The sequence below is a fragment of the Ranitomeya imitator genome, chromosome 2 (genome assembly GCF_032444005.1).
Source record: "Ranitomeya imitator isolate aRanImi1 chromosome 2, aRanImi1.pri, whole genome shotgun sequence".
Lineage (NCBI taxonomy): Eukaryota > Metazoa > Chordata > Amphibia > Anura > Dendrobatidae > Ranitomeya > Ranitomeya imitator.
The window spans coordinates 324,640,597-324,659,501 of record NC_091283.1 but is presented as its reverse complement, the minus strand read 5'-3'; positions in this window follow the sequence as shown (position 1 = coordinate 324,659,501).

Below are 18,905 nucleotides of genomic sequence, written 5' to 3'. Positions count from 1 at the left end.
GGCCTCAAAACGCGTCCGAACCATGACCATTCGGAACACTGGAGTGTTATATAAAATATCTACACTCCAATATTGCCGAATTTCTGGCTTCTTCACGATCCCCATATGGAGGACCAGGCCCCAAAACTGCATCATTTCAACTGCGTCCACAGGAGACCAGTTAGAAAATGATGAACGGGGGTTTTGCTCCAAAAATTGCCGAGCATACAAATTAGTTTGCTCCACCATGAGGTTAACGAAAGCCTCAGAGAAAAAGACTTTGAAAAAGTCTATTTCTGTGAGGCCGGTGGTGTCAAACTTGATTCCTGATTCTGCCACAAAATCAGGAATCAGTGGCTCGTAATTTTCGGGGGGCGAGGTCCATATGGGGTCCGAAGAGGGTCGCGCTGGTTCATTTTCAGGAGTGGGCGCTGCCTGATCTTCTCTCCTGGGGCGTCTGCGTGGCGGTTCCGCAGGACCCAAGGAGGAAGATGAGGAGGAGGAAGAGGATGAAGAATCTGAAGAGTAAAGGAATGTGGGATCCTCTCCCTCGCTATCAGTGTCGGAGGCAAGGAAAGCATATGCCTCCTCCAATGAATAGCGCTGCTGGGACGAACGGGACATTTTTTGTGTGATTATGGTGCTTGGGTGTAATATTTATTGATAACTGTGTACGTGTGGGGGGGGATAGTGTTTGGTGCAAACTATTCTGAAAGGAAAAAGCTAAAGGGAAAAAAAATACCTGTAAAAGGAAAAGTCTAAAACAGCAGGCCCTAGCTCTGATAAGTGAACTGCCTCACTTATCAAAGTTCGGCGGCTGCTGGGTGTGTGAACGGGGATGTGTAAAAAAAAAAAAAGAAATGAAAGGCACGGGTTCAGACGCAGCGGCGGGTTGCGTGGATGGGGATGTGGAAAAAAAAAAAAAGAAATGAAAGGCACGGGTTCAGACGCAGCGGCGGAGTGCGTGGACGGGGATGTGGGAAAAAAAAAAAGAAATGAAAGGCACGGGTTCAGACGCAGAGGCGGAGTGCGTGGACGGGGATGTGGGAAAAAAAGAAAAGAAATGAAAGGCACGGGTTCAGACGCAGCGGCGGGGTGCGTGGACGGGGATGTGGGAAAAAAAAAAAGAAATGAAAGGCACGGGTTCAGACGCAGCGGCGGGGTGCGTGGATGGGGATGTGGGAAAAAAAAAAGAAATGAAAGGCACGGGTTCAGACGCAGCGGCGGGGTGCGTGGACGGGGATGTGGGAAAAAAAAAAAGAAATGAAAGGCACGGGTTCAGACGCAGCGGCGGGGTGCGTGGACGGGGATGTGGAAAAAAAAAAAAGAAATGAAAGGCACGGGTTCAGACGCAGCGGTGGGGTGCGTGGACGGGGATGTGGGAAAAAAAAAAAAGAAATGAAAGGCACGGGTTCAGACGCAGCGGCGGAGTGCGTGGACGGGGATGTGGGAAAAAAAAAGAAATGAAAGGCACGGGTTCAGACGCAGCGGCGGGGTGCGTGGACGGGGATGTGGGGAAAAAAAAAAAGAAATGAAAGGCACGGGTTCAGACGCAGCGGCGGGGTGCGTGGACGGGGATGTGGGAAAAAAAAAAAGAAATGAAAGGCACGGGTTCAGACGCAGCGGCGGAGTGCGTGGACGGGGATGTGGGGAAAAAAAAAAAGAAATGAAAGGCACGGGTTCAGACGCAGCGGAGGGGGGCGTGGACGGGGATGTGGGAAAAAAAAAAAGAAATGAAAGGCACGGGTTCAGACGCAGCGGCGGGGTGCGTGGACGGGGATGTGGGAAAGAAAAGCGAGCATGAGTGTTGATCGGTGAACTGCATCACCAATCAACGCTCGGCGGCTGCTATATTTGGGCACGGACGTGGCGCAAAGTGGGGGTGGAGGGGGAAGGGGAAGGGGGGGAGGGGTAAGGGGGGGTGAAGTAAGATCGGGCCGGGATCGGGGATGAACACTTACGGTTGTAGTCTCTCTTCTTTCTTCTGTCTTCTTTCTTTAGCAAGAATTGTGGTGTCACAGGCTACTGTGGCACCACAAGTCTCAGCACAGGAGGGGATCTGTCAGCGTGACCGCTCTTCAGGAATCCTCACCAAGTGTGAGGATTCCTGAAGAGCAGTCAGACAGGTCAGGGACAGGTGAGACAGGTCACAGAGCGGTCACACCGCTGCTGTGACCTGTCATTGGTGGGATCGAATGATCACATCGATCCCACCAATCAGAGGTGGCCCTGGTGACGCCGGTGTCGCTAGGCACCAGCCTATGATCGGAGCTCACAGCTCCGATCATAGGCAGGTCACCGGCAGGTCACCAGCAAGTGACCGGCAGGTGACCGGCAGGTCACCGGCAGGTCACCATCAGGGCACAGCGCGGGCACACCGCTGCTGTGCCCTGATTGGCAGAGCTGCAGGAGGTGGTGGGGGAGGTGGCAGGCAGATGAGGCTGGATTTCCAAGCAGGGCACAGCGCGGTAACACCGCCGCTGTGCCCTGCGATCGGCGCGATCGACGGCGATCGATGTGATCGTCGATCGGGCCGATCCGGCGGGACTGTTCCTGATTGGCGCGATCGGCGATCACATCGATCGCGCCAATCACAGCTGCAGGATCCGGAGCCTTCCTCAGCTGCCCTGCGGCTCCGGATCAGGCACTTTCAGGCAGGGCACAGCGCGGTAACACCGCCGCTATGCCCTGCGATTGGCGCGATCGATGTGATCGTCGATCGCGCCAATCCGGGGGTTTTGGCCGGTGCCTGGGTTGCCAGGCACCGGCCCCAGGATCGAGTACATCGGTACTCGATCCTAGCCTGGAACCTCACTGTTTCAGCCAAGCTGATTGGCTGAAACAATGAGAAAGGCTGTGATTGGCTGTTCAGAATTGAACAGCCAATCACAGCGATCGGGAGGCGGGGGAGGGGACGCCATACCCCAGGATGCCGAGGCCATCTTCCCTGAGGTAAGATGGCGTCGGAATTTTAATGTGATCACCGCGACTTAAGTCGCAGTGTCGCATTAAAGGGCATGACGTACTATCCCGTCCCTGGTCATGGGGGCCCACCCCACCTGGACGGGATAGTACATCTGATGTCAGAAAGGGGTTAATTGGCCGAGGGTGCTACAACCTTAAGGGACGTTTGGTAGTTAGTCCAGGCTTGCAATTGCATGGTGGTTAAATGTCTATGCATGCAACTTGTATTTAGACTTGTAAGATTCTGACCTCTGCTTAAGGTATGTGAATCAAGAGGACAAATGGAAGTTTGTTAAAAAAGGTATAAACATGACTTTATTAACAATAATACCACACATAGATACACACAACCGTCACATACTGACAGTGCAAACACAGACACAACAAGTATAAGACACCAGAAAGGAGGGTCTACCGCATATCAATAATGTACATAGCACCACACAGTAAACAATGGAAAGGTGCAGGCAGGAAATAGTCCCCACTAGAGTCTCCCGGCAGTCTAGATCTCATGCAGGGTACACCATAGTTATGGTATTTAAATGGCTGGGGAATCACACCCACACTAAGTGCCTAACATCAGACACTATAAGGGTAAAGAGGGGGTGAAGGGGAATGTGCCTCACCTCACTGCAGATAGACCACTGTACACGCCTCGACGCGCGTTTCGCCTCGCTTTCTCAAGGGGTAGTACTACCCTACCCCTTGAGAAAGCGAGGCGAAACGCGCGTCGAGGCATGTACAGTGGTCTATCTGCAGTGAGGTGAGGCACATTCCCCTTCACCCCCTCTTTACCCTTATAGTGTCTGATGTTAGGCACTTAGTGTGGGTGTGATTCCCCGGCCATTTAAATACCATACCTATGGTGTACCCTGCATGAGATCTAGACTGCCGGGAGACTCTAGTGGGGACTATTTCCTGCCTGCACCTTTCCATTGTTTACTGTGTGGTGCTATGTACATTATTGATATGCGGTAGACCCACCTTTCTGGTGTCTTATACTTGTTGTGTCTGTGTTTGCACTGTCAGTATGTGACGGTTGTGTGTATCTATGTGTGGTATTATTGTTAATAAAGTCATGTTTATACGTTTTTTAACAAACTTCCATTTGTCCTCTTGATTCACATCTGATTGTTATATGGAGGTATTTGTGATGTCTGTGACTGATGTCGGTCACTAAAATGAAGCTGGAAATTTTGAAACTCTGCTTAAGGTAGTTGAACATTTTTGACAGATGACTTTGCGCTGATCATTTGGATGTTGTTTAAAAAAATGCCAGACTGCACTCTTTCTACTATCGGATACCTTTTCAGGCATTGCAGACTGAGCTTCTGTAACCGGATGTCCACGCTGTCCTACAACTGGTTTTGGTTTTGCCACGCGTTTTTGGCCAGATACGGGCCTGGCAGATGGAACCTGTTGCGATGTTGATGCCTGCTGCGGCTCCTCCTCCTCCGCTTCAGAGCTACTGCCGCCTGCACCCTGTTCCCCCAATGGCTGCCAATCGGGGTCAACAACTGGGTCATCTATGACCTCCTCTTCTATCTCGTGTGCAACTTCGTCTGTGTCACCGTGTAAGCCGGTGGTATAGTGTTTGTGACGGGGCACCATAGTCTCATCAGGGTCTGATTCTGGATCAGTACACTACGAGGGCAATGTTCTGGTCTGAGTCAAAGGAAGAGCATAGTAATCTGGCTGTACATCTGTGCACTCCATGTCCGATTCAACTTGTAATGGGCATGGCCTGTTAACTGTTTCACTTTCTAACCCAGGAACGGTATGTGTAAAGAGCTCCATGGAGTAACCCGTTGTGTCGCCTGCTGCATTCTTCTCTGTTGTTCTTGGTGAAGAAGACAAGGAAGCGACTTGTCCCTGACTGTGAACATCCACTAACGACACGCTGCTTTTACATTTAGCAGTTTAAGAAGAGGAGGCGAAAGAGCTAGAGGCTGAGTCAGCAAGGAAAGCCAAAACTTGTTCTTGCTGCTCCGGCTTTAAAAGCGGTTTTCCTACTTCCAGAAAAGGGAGCGTTCGAGGCCTTGTGTAGCCAGACGACGAACCTGGCTCAACAACTCTAGACTTAGGTGCTATATTGCTTTTCCCACGACCACCTGATGCTCCACCACCACTACCATCATTACCAGCTGGCAATGACCGCCCACGGCCACGACCTCTTCCACCAGACTTCCTCATTGTTTGAAAAACGTAACCAAACTAACCGTATTTGTTACTGTAAAACCAGTTACAAGGTGAACTCAAACTTCTGTTGGATTTATATATCCCTTTATAGGTGTGTGAGACTGCAGGGAAAATCAGGCCCAATGTATAACAGTACACAGTTTCAGTGGCAGACAGATATGCCACTAACAGGACTGACGCTGATGCAGACACTACCAATAAAAATCTCCCCCTTTTTATTTTTTCTGGGAGAATATTGAAGAAATGTGGTCCACTCTTATACAGTATATGTTCTGTGGCACAAAATTAGAGACAGATGCCACACACAGCACTGGCAATGAGGCAGAATTGCCAATCTTAATCTCCCACTATTTTTTTTCAGGGAGAATTTAAAAGAAATCTGGCCCAGTATTACACACTAGGTTTAATGTGGCACAAAATTTGAGACAGGTGGCACACACAGGAGTGGCACTGAAGCAGAAATGCCAATCTTAATCTCCCACTATTTTTTTTTTGTCAGGGAGAATTTAAAAGAAATCTGGCCCAGTATTACACACTAGGTTTAATGTGGCACAAAATTTGAGACAGGTGGCACAAGTCACTTGTTCGACCACACTTAGAATACTGTGCACAGTTCTGGTCTCCGGTGTATAAGAAAGACATAGCTGAACTGGAGCGGGTGCAGAGAAGAGCGACCAAGGTTATTAGAGGACTGGGGGGTCTGCAATACCAAGATAGGTTATTACACTTGGGGCTATTTAGTTTGGAAAAACGAAGACTAAGGGGTGATCTTATGTTAATGTATAAATATATGAGGGGACAGTACAAAGACCTTTCTGATGATCTTTTTAATCATAGACCTGAAACAGGGACAAGGGGGCATCCTCTACGTTTGGAGGAAAAAAGGTTTAAGCATAATAACAGACGCGGATTCTTTACTGTAAGAGCAGTGAGACTATGGAACTCTCTGCCGTATGATGTTGTAATGAGTGATTCATTACTTAAATTTAAGAGGGGACTGGATACATTTCTGGAAATGTATAGTGTTACAGGGTATATACACTAGATTCCTTGATAGGGCGTTGATCCAGGGAACTAGTCTGATTGCCGTATGTGGAGTCGGGAAGGAATTTTTTTCCCCAAGGTGGAGCTTACTCTTTGCGACATGGGTTTTTTTTGCCTTCCTCTGGATCAACATGTTAGGGCAAGTTAGGTTAGGCTATGGGTTGAACTAGATGGACTTAAAGTCTTCCTTCAACCTTAATAACTATGTAACTATGTAACAGCACTGGCAATGAGGCAGAATTGCCAATCTTAATCTCCCACTATTTTTATTTTATCAGGGAGAATTGAAAATAAATCTGGCCCAGTATTACACACTAGGTTTAATGTGGCACAAAATTTGACACAGGTGGCACACACAGGAGTGGCACTAAAGCAGAAATGCCAATCTTAATCTCCCACTATTTTTTTTTTCAGGGAGAATTTAAAAGAAATCTGGCTCAGTATTACACACTAGGTCTAATGTGACACAAAATTTGAGACAGGTGGCACACACAGGAGTGGCACTGAAGCAGAAATGCCAATCTTAATCTCCAACTATTTTTTTTTTCAGGGAGAATTTAAAAGAAATCTGGCCCAGTATTACACACTAGGTTTAATGTGGCACAAAATTTGAGACAGGTGGCACACACAGCACTGGCAATGAGGCAGAATTGCCAATCTTAATCTCCCACTATTTTTATTTTTTTCAGGGAGAATTTAAAAGACATCTGGCCCAGTATTACACACTAGGTTTAATGTGGCACAAAATTTGAGACAGGTGGCACACACAGCACTGGCAATGAGGCAGAAATGCCAATATTAATCTCCCACAATTTTTTTTTCAGGGAGAATTTAAAAGAAATCTGGCCCAGTATTACACACTAGGTTTAATGTGGCACAAAATTTGAGACAGGTGGCACACACAGCACTGGCAATGAGGCAGAAATGTCAATCTTAATCTCCCACTATTTTTATTTTTTCAGGGAGAATTGAAAAGAAATTTGGCCCAGTATTACACACTAGGTTTAATGTGGCATAAAATTTGAGACAGGTGGCACACACAGCACTGGCAATGAGCAGAATTGCCGATCTTAATCTCCCACTATTTTTATTTTTTCAGGGAGAATTTTAAAGAAATCTGGCCCAGTATTACATACTAGGTTTAATGTGGCACAAAATTTGAGACAGGTGGCACACACAGGAGTGGCACTGAAGCAGAAATGCCAATCTTAATCTCCCACTGTTTTTTGTTTTTTCAGGGAGAATTTAAAAGAAATCTGGCCCAGTATTACACACTAGGTTTAATGTGGCACAAAATTAGAGACAGATGCCACACACAGCACTGGCACTGAGGCAAAATTGCCAATCTTAATCTCCCACAATTTTTTTTTATTTATGGGAGAATTGGCAAGAAATCAGGCCCACTGTTAGACTGTATGTTTTCTGTGCCAGAAAATGAGACACAGATGCAACACACAGGACTGCCACTGATACAGATTTGCCAATTTTAATCTGCACCCTTTTTTTTTTTTTTTCTTCAGGGAGACTAGTGAATAAATCTGGGCCACTGTATTAGAGTATATTTTCTGTGGCAGAAAGTGGCTTGAAGAGATATAACGAAACAAAAAAAAAAGGGACTGTCCTACAATTACTATCTCCCTGCAGTAATCTCAGCAAAGTATGGCAGGCAGCAATAACAAGGAGTGGACTGCTGCACAAAAAAGTCAAAAGTGTGGACAAACAAACAAGAAAGCTGTGCAGAAAGGAAGGAGCAACAGGATTTGTGCTTTGAAAAAAGCAGTTGGTTTGCACAGCGGCATACAAACAGCAATGCAGCTATCAGGGAGCCTTCTAGGGCAGCCCAATGAGCTACAGCGCTGAGGAAAAAAAATGTAGCCTCCACTGTCCCTGCAAACAAAAGGTGTTGTTGGACAGTGGAAATCGCTACAGCACAAGCGGTTTGGGGGTTAATGTACCCTGCCCAACGCTATCCCTGCTTCTGACGAAGCGGCAGCAACCTCTCCCTATGCTCAGATCAGCAGCAGTAAGATGGCGGTCGGCGGGAACGCCCCTTTATAGCCCCTGTGATGCCGCAGAAAGCAAGCCAATCACTGCAATGCCCTTCTCTAAGATGGTGGGGATTGAGACCTATGTCATCACGCTGCCCACACTCTGCGTCCACCTTCATTGGCTGAGAAATGGCGCTTTTCGCATCATTGAAACACGACTTTGGCACGAAAGTCGCGTACCGTATGGCTGACCCCACACAGGGATCGGGTCGGGTTTCATGAAACCCGACTTTGCCAAAAGTCGGCGACTTATGAAAATGACCGACCCGTTTCGCTCAACCCTACTGGGGACTGTGTTATGGCTGGCAATCAGGCAACACAGCGTGCAGTAATCAGCGCACATACAGAGATCTGGCAATAACCCAAAACAATAGGACGAGCTCTGAGACGTGGAATCTCTGTAGACTGCAGTACCTGATCTATCCTCACACAACTGGAAGCAGCAGTGGATTGCGCCTATCAACTACCTATGCAACTCGGCACTGCCTGAGGAGCTGACTAGCCTGAAGATAGAAATACAAGCCTGACTTACCTCAGAGAAATACCCCAAAGGAATAGGCAGCCCCCACATATAATGACTGTTAGCAAGATGAAAAGACAAACGTAGGAATGAAATAGATTCAGCAAAGTGAGGCCCGATATTCTAGACAGAGCGAGGATAGCAAAGAGAACTATGCAGTCTACAAAAAACCCTAAAACGAAAACCACGCAAAGGGGCAAAAAGACCCACCGTGCCGAACTAACAGCACGGCGGTGCACCCCTTTGCTTCTCAGAGCTTCCAGCAAAAGATAATAACAAGCTGGACAGAAAAAACAGAAAACAAACTAGAAGCACTTATCTAGCAGAGCAGCAGGCCCAAGGAAAGATGCAGTAGCTCAGATCCAACACTGGAACATTGACAAGGAGCAAGGAAGACAGACTCAGGTGGAGCTAAATAGCAAGGCAGCCAACGAGCTCACCAAAACACCTGAGGGAGGAAGCCCAGAGACTGCAATACCACTTGTGACCACAGAAGTGAACTCAGCCACAGAATTCACAACAGGACTGGTCCTTCACATGTGGATTGTGAAGAAACCAGAAATTCATCAAACTCCAATACATGGCATGGTTATGTTTCGCAAACATTTTGAGGTGATTAATAAGTTTCTCCATTTTAGGGACAATACTGACATCCTTCCCCGCAGTGACCCAAATTTTGATACACTGTTCAAAATTCGGCCGGTAATCGAACACTTTAGCAACAAGTTTGCTGAAGTGTACATTCCCCAAAGGGAAATTTTTGTGGATGATTCCCTCATCCACTTCAAAGGGAGGCTTCTATTCCGTCAGTACCTGCCCAGTAAGAGGGCGAGGTACGGGATAAAGCTCTATAAGATCTGTGAGAGTACCTCAGGGTACCCTCTCAGCTTTAGAGTTTACCAAGGAAAGGACAGCAGTATCCAGCCCCCAGAATGTCCACCTGCTCTGGGGGTGAGTGGGAAAATAGTGTAGGACTTGGTCCACCCACTGCTTGATAAAGGTTACCATCTGTACATTGATAACGTTTATACAAGCATCCCACTTTTTCAATCCCTCTCTGCCAGAGATACCGCAGCTTGCGGTACTGTGCGCAGAAACCAGAGTGGTCTCCCATTGTCGCTAATTGAGCAGCCTCTTCCAAAGGGTGAGATCCGAGCACATTGTAGCGGCAACATGGTTGTGGTCAAGTTCAAAGACAAAAGGGACATCTTTTTCTTGACAACAATCCATGGTCCCGGCACCACGGCCACCACAGTTAGAGGTACCCCAGCACAGGTCCACAGGCCGTGCCCTGGGGTACAACAAACACATGGGGAGAGTTGATCTTTCTGATCAAGTCCTCCAGCCCTATAGTGCCATGCGGAAGGCGAAGGTGTGGTATAAAAAAACTGGCTGTGCACATCTTACAAATGGCACTGTATAACGCATACATGTTATCACGATGTGCAGGCCAGAAAAACATCTTCATTCAGTTCCAGGAGGCGGTGATGAAGGCCTTGATGTTTGGAGATGAGGAAGGAGCGGGCTCCAGCACCCCTGGAACTCAAGTTTCCCGTATGGTACAGGTGCAGGAAAGGGGCCTTTATCACGACACAGATTCAGTTATGTTTGTGCAGAGGGAAGGGGAGTTGACTCGGACTTTAGGCGATTAACTGGGAGAATGCTTTAAACATCCTAAAAGGTAGAATTCCACTGAAAGAGCAACAAAAAAGTATACTAAAGAAGTACCCTAAAGCTATAAGAACCCTGAGTGATGGATCACAATCCAAAAAGAAAAAGCAGACCACAGGGATTATACGGCCTCTTTTAGGTTTTGCAATACCGATAATAACAAGTGTCCTCACAGGCAAATAATGGAGCATACAGCGAAAATGTATCTAGTCCTCAAACAAGATCTAACCAAACTAAGACCTCCTATTATAGATAACATATGACGGGGTATTATTCACAGACTTAATGAGATTACGGAGATTTTACAACCCTGTGACATGCCTGATGACATGAAAATTAAGACGTATAATGCCGTCCTACAGAGATACTTGGTTCATGCTAAACACGATGCAAAGGAACCAGCAACTTTACATCTCGCCAGCTCCTGAATCTGATCCACAACAACTGTCAAATTCAGACCCGAATAAAAATCAAGGGGTCACTGGAATTGTCAGCCATGTAAACCAGCGATATAAAAAGGATGAATTTTTACTAAACAGGTTACTGTAGAATGAGACTTTTACAGCATGGAAGGATAAAAGCGAATTTACTTTCAATGGATCTGTAATACCAGGATCTAACATGCTGGAGTTGGTATGCAGTACAACACAGAGCTGTGCCCTGTCCCGCAGGAATCTACCTCGGGGTTGGGATTCATTTATGGAGGAAATAGCCGAGTTGAATATTCCATCTACAGTTGTGGGTAATCCGCTACTAGACAGCTTTTAGATGGATTCAAAATCTCCATCAATGAAGCCATTGCTGTATCTACACCCCAAACACTACCAAACCGCACTGTGACATTCAATCTTTACACTTTCCATCATTAGGTATCACACAAGGAACTCTGCTACCTAGAAAAAGGTCTCTTCCGATGCTCAAAATCCATGTGGCTCACAATGTAACTGATGTGTAGGATAAATTATTTAGCTGGATTGTAATGATCTATATTATTCTGTAAGAAATGTAATGATGTATATCATTAATTGCAGTTGTAATGCTTTTTTATATTATTGGATTGTCTTGTGTCTACATAAAATCTGTTTCTGTACCCATTCAGATGGAGACGTTTATTCTCAGCGAGGTAAGGCAAGTTTAGGACCTGGTATAAGAGAGATGCCGTAAAGTGGCTACCAGGTACACATAAAATTGGCCATTTTTATGCGCTAAACGCTCTCGTTTTTCATATTTCTAGTGCAGTAATGCAGTTCAAATTTTGTATTTCAAGTTTGCATGTTCTAGCGCTGCAGTGTGCTGCCTTATTTACTTAACTATATACGAGTTGGCGACTCTAGGTTCAGCACCTGTTCACACTTAGTCTATGTTTGGATGTGCCGGTCAGGTTTTTGAAATGTATTCTTTAGCCTTCTGATCGTGCACTCCGCCTCCTAGCCACAGGTGTTTTAATTACAGCAGGTCCAATACCCCTCCACAGAGAGAGAGAATTTTAGTCTAGAAAGAGGTTTCACATGTACCCATTCAGATGGAGACGTTTATTCTCAGCGAGGTAAGGCAAGTTTAGGACCTGGTATAAGAGAGATGCCGTAAAGTGGCTACCAGGTACACATAAAATTGGCCATTTTTATGCGCTAAACGCTCTCATTTTTCATATTTCTAGTGCAGTAATGCAGTTCAAATTTCGTATTTCAAGTTTGCATGTTCTAGCGCTGCAGTGTGCTGCCTTATTTACTTAACTACATAAAATCTGTGACTGAATCATTCTGAGATGTATTTCCAGGACCATAAAATCTTTTAAAACTTTTACAATATTGTATCTCTCCTTTTTACAAATGTACAAAACACACACTTGTCAAGGTGATTTGGAAGAGCTAAATAATAGGTTTATGGGCCATATACATAATATGCCCAATCAGTGAGAAACATACTATCAAATGAGAATGACAAATAAATGGTCTGATGGGGATATCAAACTCATATAAAATATTGCATGCATCCTGATTACAGACCCGATCAACGAGAAACATGCTATCAAATACAAATGAAAAATAAATCATCTGATGTGTATATTAAACTTAAAATATAGGGAGATATGAAATATCAAGGTCATATAAAATACAGGGAACAGATGGTCTGAGAGGGGAGGGGGAGTGTGTTTGGAGAGGGACGGGGGGCAGAACATACACTTTCCGATACACTTTGATAGGGGTACGGCACCTCTCAGATTAAGTTTGACTAGTAATATGTAAGCTACACTTATTTTTTTGCAGCCGGGGGTATGGACCCCTAAACTAGCATCCTGCAGAATGACAAATCTGTGTCCCTCTTGTTGGAGCCATGCTGTCTTATAAAGAGTCTCAAGGTTCTTTGGATGTAAATCTATATGGAGGTATATGTTACAGAGGCGCCTATATCCTCTTTTTATAGTTTACAAATATCGTTCAAGCCAGCATCCAGAAGTAAAGGGGAAGAATGGTAATGAGATCAACTCACATTATTTGATTATTTAATCCATTTGAGCTAGCTGGCCTGAGCAATGTGTAATTAACATATCAGCAAACATCATTATTCAATTATTCTGTATCTCTAGTCATCCAGGATAATAGTACAATATGTTACATCAAATGTGAACTTACAAGTCAATATCACAGGTTTATACGAACAAAAATCTGTGTTTTCTTGACCAACCAGAAAAACACAAATTCAAAAGTCAACATATATATAACAGTCAATGTCTCCTGGTAAAATTTATGTAATGCTACACTCCTAAAGGCTTTGCACAAGGTGCAAAGTCACAAAAAAAATATAAGGAGGAACAATCATACACCCTTGAAGGCAACAACTGGAGGGCTTCATTCAAATATTGAACATTAAAAAAACTTTATGTGCTGCTGTCATCTAGTAGTGTGGAAAAATGGGGGCTAAGCCAGGCTTTGTTCATTTTTGAGAGTGAGCCTGTCAGAATTCTCTGTTGACAAGCAAAAGCTCCTGTCTGTTATGACCCTTCCAGTCAGCACTAAGACCCTCTCAGACAAGACCCAAGCAGCAGGGCTGCACAATACCTCCAAGATATAGAGGGAGAGCTCATACCAGGTGTCCAGCTTTGAGACCCAATAATTGAAGGTCACAGAGGAATTATGGAGTATGCTGGTTTGGTCAGCCAGGTACTGCTAGATGATCTTTAAAAATGTTTCTCTGTTAAAAATGCTTGGTCATCAGGCTCTGGATGCTAGGATGGTGTAATGAAATTGGACCAGGCCTTTGACAGTGTACCCCTACCTCTGCTGTGTGTCTCTCTCGCCTCTCTTCCTTGGTTGAGCAAAGAAGCTTGCACCCTGCTGCTAGCATTGTTTGATGGGAATTTTTTCAACATATTTTCCACAATGGTCTTCTGGTATAGCAGCATTTTAGAAGACCTCTCCACCTCAGGAAGGAAAGATGCAAGTTCTACTTGAAACATGGGTGTAGCAGAGAGAACAACCAGTACTCTTTTTTTGGCCATAAACGGGATTGGGAAGCAACTAGCACAGGAAAAGAGGCAGTGGTGTCAACCGCTTGCACCAATCCAGGCATCAGGTGCTTAGATGACGTGCTTGATCATGCTAATGGTGGTTAGGCTCTTAGTGGTTAGGTCTCAGAACTTTCTTTAAAAAAGTCCCATACTGGGTAACTCCTAACTCTTTGATGGAGAAATTCACGAGAGTCAGTAATCTACGAAACGGTCGCCTGACTACTTTTTTATTATTTATTTATATAGCACTATTGATTCCATGGTGCTGTCCATGATAAGGGGTTACATACAAATTACAGGTATCACTTACAGGATGCAAACTAACAATTACAAACTGATACAGAGGGGTGAGGACCCTGCCCTTGCAGGCTTACATTCCACAGGATTGATAGGTTGAGGATTGCAGCAGCTTCGTTGTTGGTGAGGCAGTAGCTCCGCTAGTGGTGAGGAGGCAGCAGGGTTAATGCAAGCTGTAGTCTTTCCTGAAGAGGTGGGTTTTCATGTTCCTTCTGAAGGATCTGAATGTGGTTGATAGTCGGACATGTTGGAGCAAAGAATTCCAGAGGATGGGGGACATTCAGGAGAAGTCTTGGAGGCGGTTGGGTGAGGAGCGAATAATTGTGGAGGAGAGAAGGAGGTCTTGGGAGGACCGGAGATTACATGAGGGAAGATATCAGGAGATTAGTTCAGAGATATATGGAGGAGACAGGTTATGGATGGCTTTGTAGGTCAGTATTAACCCCTTCATGACCTTGCGATTTTCCGTTTTTGTTTTCCGCTACCCTCCTTCCCAGAGCCATAACTTTTTTATTTTTCCGTCAATATGGTCATTTGAGGGCTTATTTTTTGCGGGTCGAGTTGTACTTTTAAACAACATTATTGGTTTTACCATGTCATGTACTAGAAAATGGGAAAAAAATTCCAAGTGCGGTGAAATTGCAAAAAAAAAATGCAATCCCATGCGTGTTTTTTGTTTGGCTTTCTAGTTAGCTTCACTAAATGCTAAAACTGACCTGCCATTAGGATTCTCCAGGTCATTACGCATTCATAGACACCAAATATGTCTAGGTTACGTTTTATCTAAGCGGTGAAAAAAAATTCCAAGCTTTGTTAAAAAAAAAAAAAAAAAATTGCGCCAATTTCCGATACCCGTAGCGTCTCCATTTTTTGTGATCTGGGGTCAGGTGAGGGCTCATTTTTGCATGCCGAGCTGATGTTTTAGTGATACCATTTTGGTGCAGATACGTTCTTTTGATCGCCCGTTATTGCATTTTAATGCAATGTTGCGGCGACCAAAAAAACATAATTTGGGCGTTTAAAATTTTTTTCTCGCTGCGCCATTTAGCAATCAGGTTAATCCTTTTTTTATTGATAGATCGGGCGATTCTGACCGTGGCAATACCAAACATATATATATTTGATTTTGTTTTTATTGTTTTATTTTGAATGGGGCAAAAGGGGGGTGATTTAAACTTTTATATTTTTTTTAACTTTTGTCATGCTTCAGTAGCCTAGAGGCTAGAAGCTGGCATAGCCTGATCGGCTCTGCTACATACAGTAGCAGCGATCATCAGATCGCTCCTATGTAGCTTAACTACAGGCTTGCTATGAGCGCCAACCACAGGGTGGCGCTCACATCAAGCCAGTATCAGTAACCATAGAGGTCTCAAGTAGACCTCTGGTTACTATGCCGATGCATCGCTCACACCCGATCATGTGACGGGGGTCTAAGATTGCCTTGTGCAGGCATGTACTACGGAGGACAGAGAATGAACTTCAATCCAATATTGCAGCCAGCATGCAGCCAGCGGGTAAGGAAAGGGTGAATCAAAAACCCCAAAACCCCGCCTCCATGGCTGAAGATTGTTCCCTCCAAATTCAGGTGACAGTGTCCCTTTAATTGCGATAGATAGGTCAGGTAAGGAAGATCTATGAGATGGAGGAAAGATGATGAGTTCAGATTTGTCCACATTGAGTTTGAGGAAGCGAGAGGAGAAGGAGGATATGGCTGATAGACACTCCAGGATTCTGGACAGCAGAGGTGTGACGTCTGGGCCAGAAAGTTAGATCTGAGTGTCATCAGCATAAAAGGTGGTACTGGAATCCATGAGACTTTGAGTTGTTCCAGGCCAAATGTATAGATTGAGAAGAGTAGGGGTCCTAGAAGAGAGCCTTCGGGGACTCCAACAGAGAGAGGGTGGGATGAGAAGGTAGTGTTGGAGTGGGAGACGCTGAATGTGCCGTTGGAAAGTTATGAGGAGATCCAGGTTAGGGAAAGGTCTTTGGTAACAAAGGAGAGGATGTGTAGTAGGAGGCAGTGGTCAACTGTGTAGATAGCAGATGACAGGTCTAGAAGGAGTACAGAGTATTGTCCGTTCTTCATCTGGTCACCCCACTGCCTCTTTCTGCCTGTTTCAGTGTTGTCGAACTACCACCCTCAGCGCTTCTGGCCTCACTCTGCATGCCATCTTGGCATCCACCGCCTCGTCTTCCACCCTGCATCTTGGTCCGCCTGACTTGTCGACAGCTGTGCCTCATCATCTTCCTCTTTAGACAAAATGTGGGTGCTCTAAATTTTATGCATCACTAAACAGAATGTCCTCTTGTCTCTCTTGGAATATGCAGGTTGGGAGGTCACAATCAAGAAATTATGTTGTAAAGGGCTTCTCGGAGTGTCTTAGTGTGGGATCACTAATCTCCTGGGACTCAAAATGGAGAAAGGATCAGCATGCTAGAAGCATTATCTGCTATCCAACCGACCACCTGGCTGCACTGTTCCGTCTTCAGAAGTGGTGTACCTTACCTTCCTGCAAAGTGGGACAGGAAACTGATGTGGATGGGCGCGGTTCTTGTACTTCAGCAACAGGTGTAGTCACATCTGTCACACGTCCTCGGCATCTACGTGCACCATCATTAGCACCTCCACTTCCCTGTCTCTTACCTTATACGCTATGAATTTTCTAATTGCTAGGTATCTGGAAACCAAGTTTATTTTTGATTTAAAAATACAAAAAATTGGCCACCTGTTTGTATGGATGACAAACTCAATCCAGAAAAATTTCTCAACGCTTATTTGGAGTGTTATATACCACCGAAATGCCCCACAAAGTATGTAATACTTTAACCCTTTCCCGACCTCCGCCGTACTATTACTGCAGAGGTCGGGTCCCCTGCTTTGATGTGGGCTCCGGAGATGAGCCCACCTCAAAGCCGGGACATGTCAGCTGTTTTGAGCAGCTGACATGTGCCCGCAATAGCGGCGGGTGAAATCGCGATTCACCCGCCACTATAAACCAGTTAAATGCCACTGTCAAATGCTGACAGCGGCATTTAACCGGCGCTTCTGGCCGCACAGCCGGAAATGATCGCATCGCCGACCCCCGTCACATGATCGGGGGTCGGCCATGCGTCAGGATGGTAACCATAAAAGTCCTTGAGACCTCTATGGTTACTGATGCCAGCCTGCTGTGAGCGCCACCCTGTGGTCAACGTTCATAGCAAGTCTGCAATTCAGCTTCCTAGCAGCGATCTGATGATCGCTGCTATGTAGCAGAGGCGATCAAGTTGTGCCAGCTTCTAGCCTCCCATGGAGGCTATTGAAGTTGGCAAAAGTTAAAAAAATAAAAAGTTTAAATCACCCCCCTTTCGCCTCATTCAAAATAAAATAAAAAAAATAAAAATATCAAACCTACACATATTTGGCATCACGGCGTTCAGAATCGCCCGATCTATCAATAAAGAAAAGGATTAACTTGATCGCTAAACGGCGTATTGAGAAAAAAATTTGAAATGCCAGAATTACGTTTTTTTTGTTGCCGCGACATTGCATTAAAATGTAATAACGGGCGATCAAAAGAACGTAACTGCACCAAAATGGTATCATTAAAAACGCCAGCTCGGCACGCAAAAAATAAGCCCTCACCTGAACCCAGATCACGAAAAATGGAGACGCTACGGGTAGCGGAAAATTGCACATTTTATTTTTTTTTTTAGCAAAGTTTAGAATTTTGTTTTACGACTTAGATAAAACGTAACCTAGACATGTTTGGTGTCTATGAACTCGTAATCACCTGGAGAATCAAAATGGCAGGTCAGTTTTAGCATTTAGTTAACCTAGCAAAAAAGCCAAACAAAAAACCAGTGTGGGATTGCACTTTTTTTGCAATTTCACGGAACTTGGAACTTTTTTCCCCGTTTTCTAGTACACGACATGATGTCGCTGAAAAGTGCAACTTGTCCCGCAAAATACAAGCCCTCTCAACCTGTACAACCATTCTCTTCCTCCAATAAGAACTGTCCCTGAACTATGCACTGGCATCAGTGTGCTGAGTGTGGCGACACCTCTTCTTTTATAACCCCTGATTATATAATATGGCCAGCCGATCACCAATCACAGTAATGCCACTGCCGAGATGGCTACAGCATTACAGTGACTGGCAGGCAATCCCATGCATACTTATTGGCTGTGTACCAGACACCAACCATGCAAGGTGGGGAATTTGACCTTCAGATCCGAACAGCGGCTAATGCTCACCGAGTATTTCCAAGCACCCAGATACTCACGTGATATCCAAGTATCACTGAGCACGTTCGCTCATCCCTAGTAATTATCCCCCCTCTTAATTATACGACTTATGTTTTTGTGCAATCTGTCAATAACATATGTAGTGTCTCCAAGTTATTTTTGATGGCCAACAAAATACAATTTTCTAGTTATTTTTCACACTTTACTGTAGGTATGATAATGGTTTCTCTCTGTGTGGGATTTTTGTTGTTTAAAGGTGATGCCCACTACTTGGACCAACCCTTCTCATTGGAATGGGAAAGATTGATCCAGCTTCTACTCTACAAATCCACGACATGTTTAAAATGATGAATTCTTTATTTTTTTAAAGTTAAAATATAGTCATATCAAACAGGCTTTTTTTTTTATTTCTTGGTTGAAACCTGTAGGAAAATGTATTTAAAGATC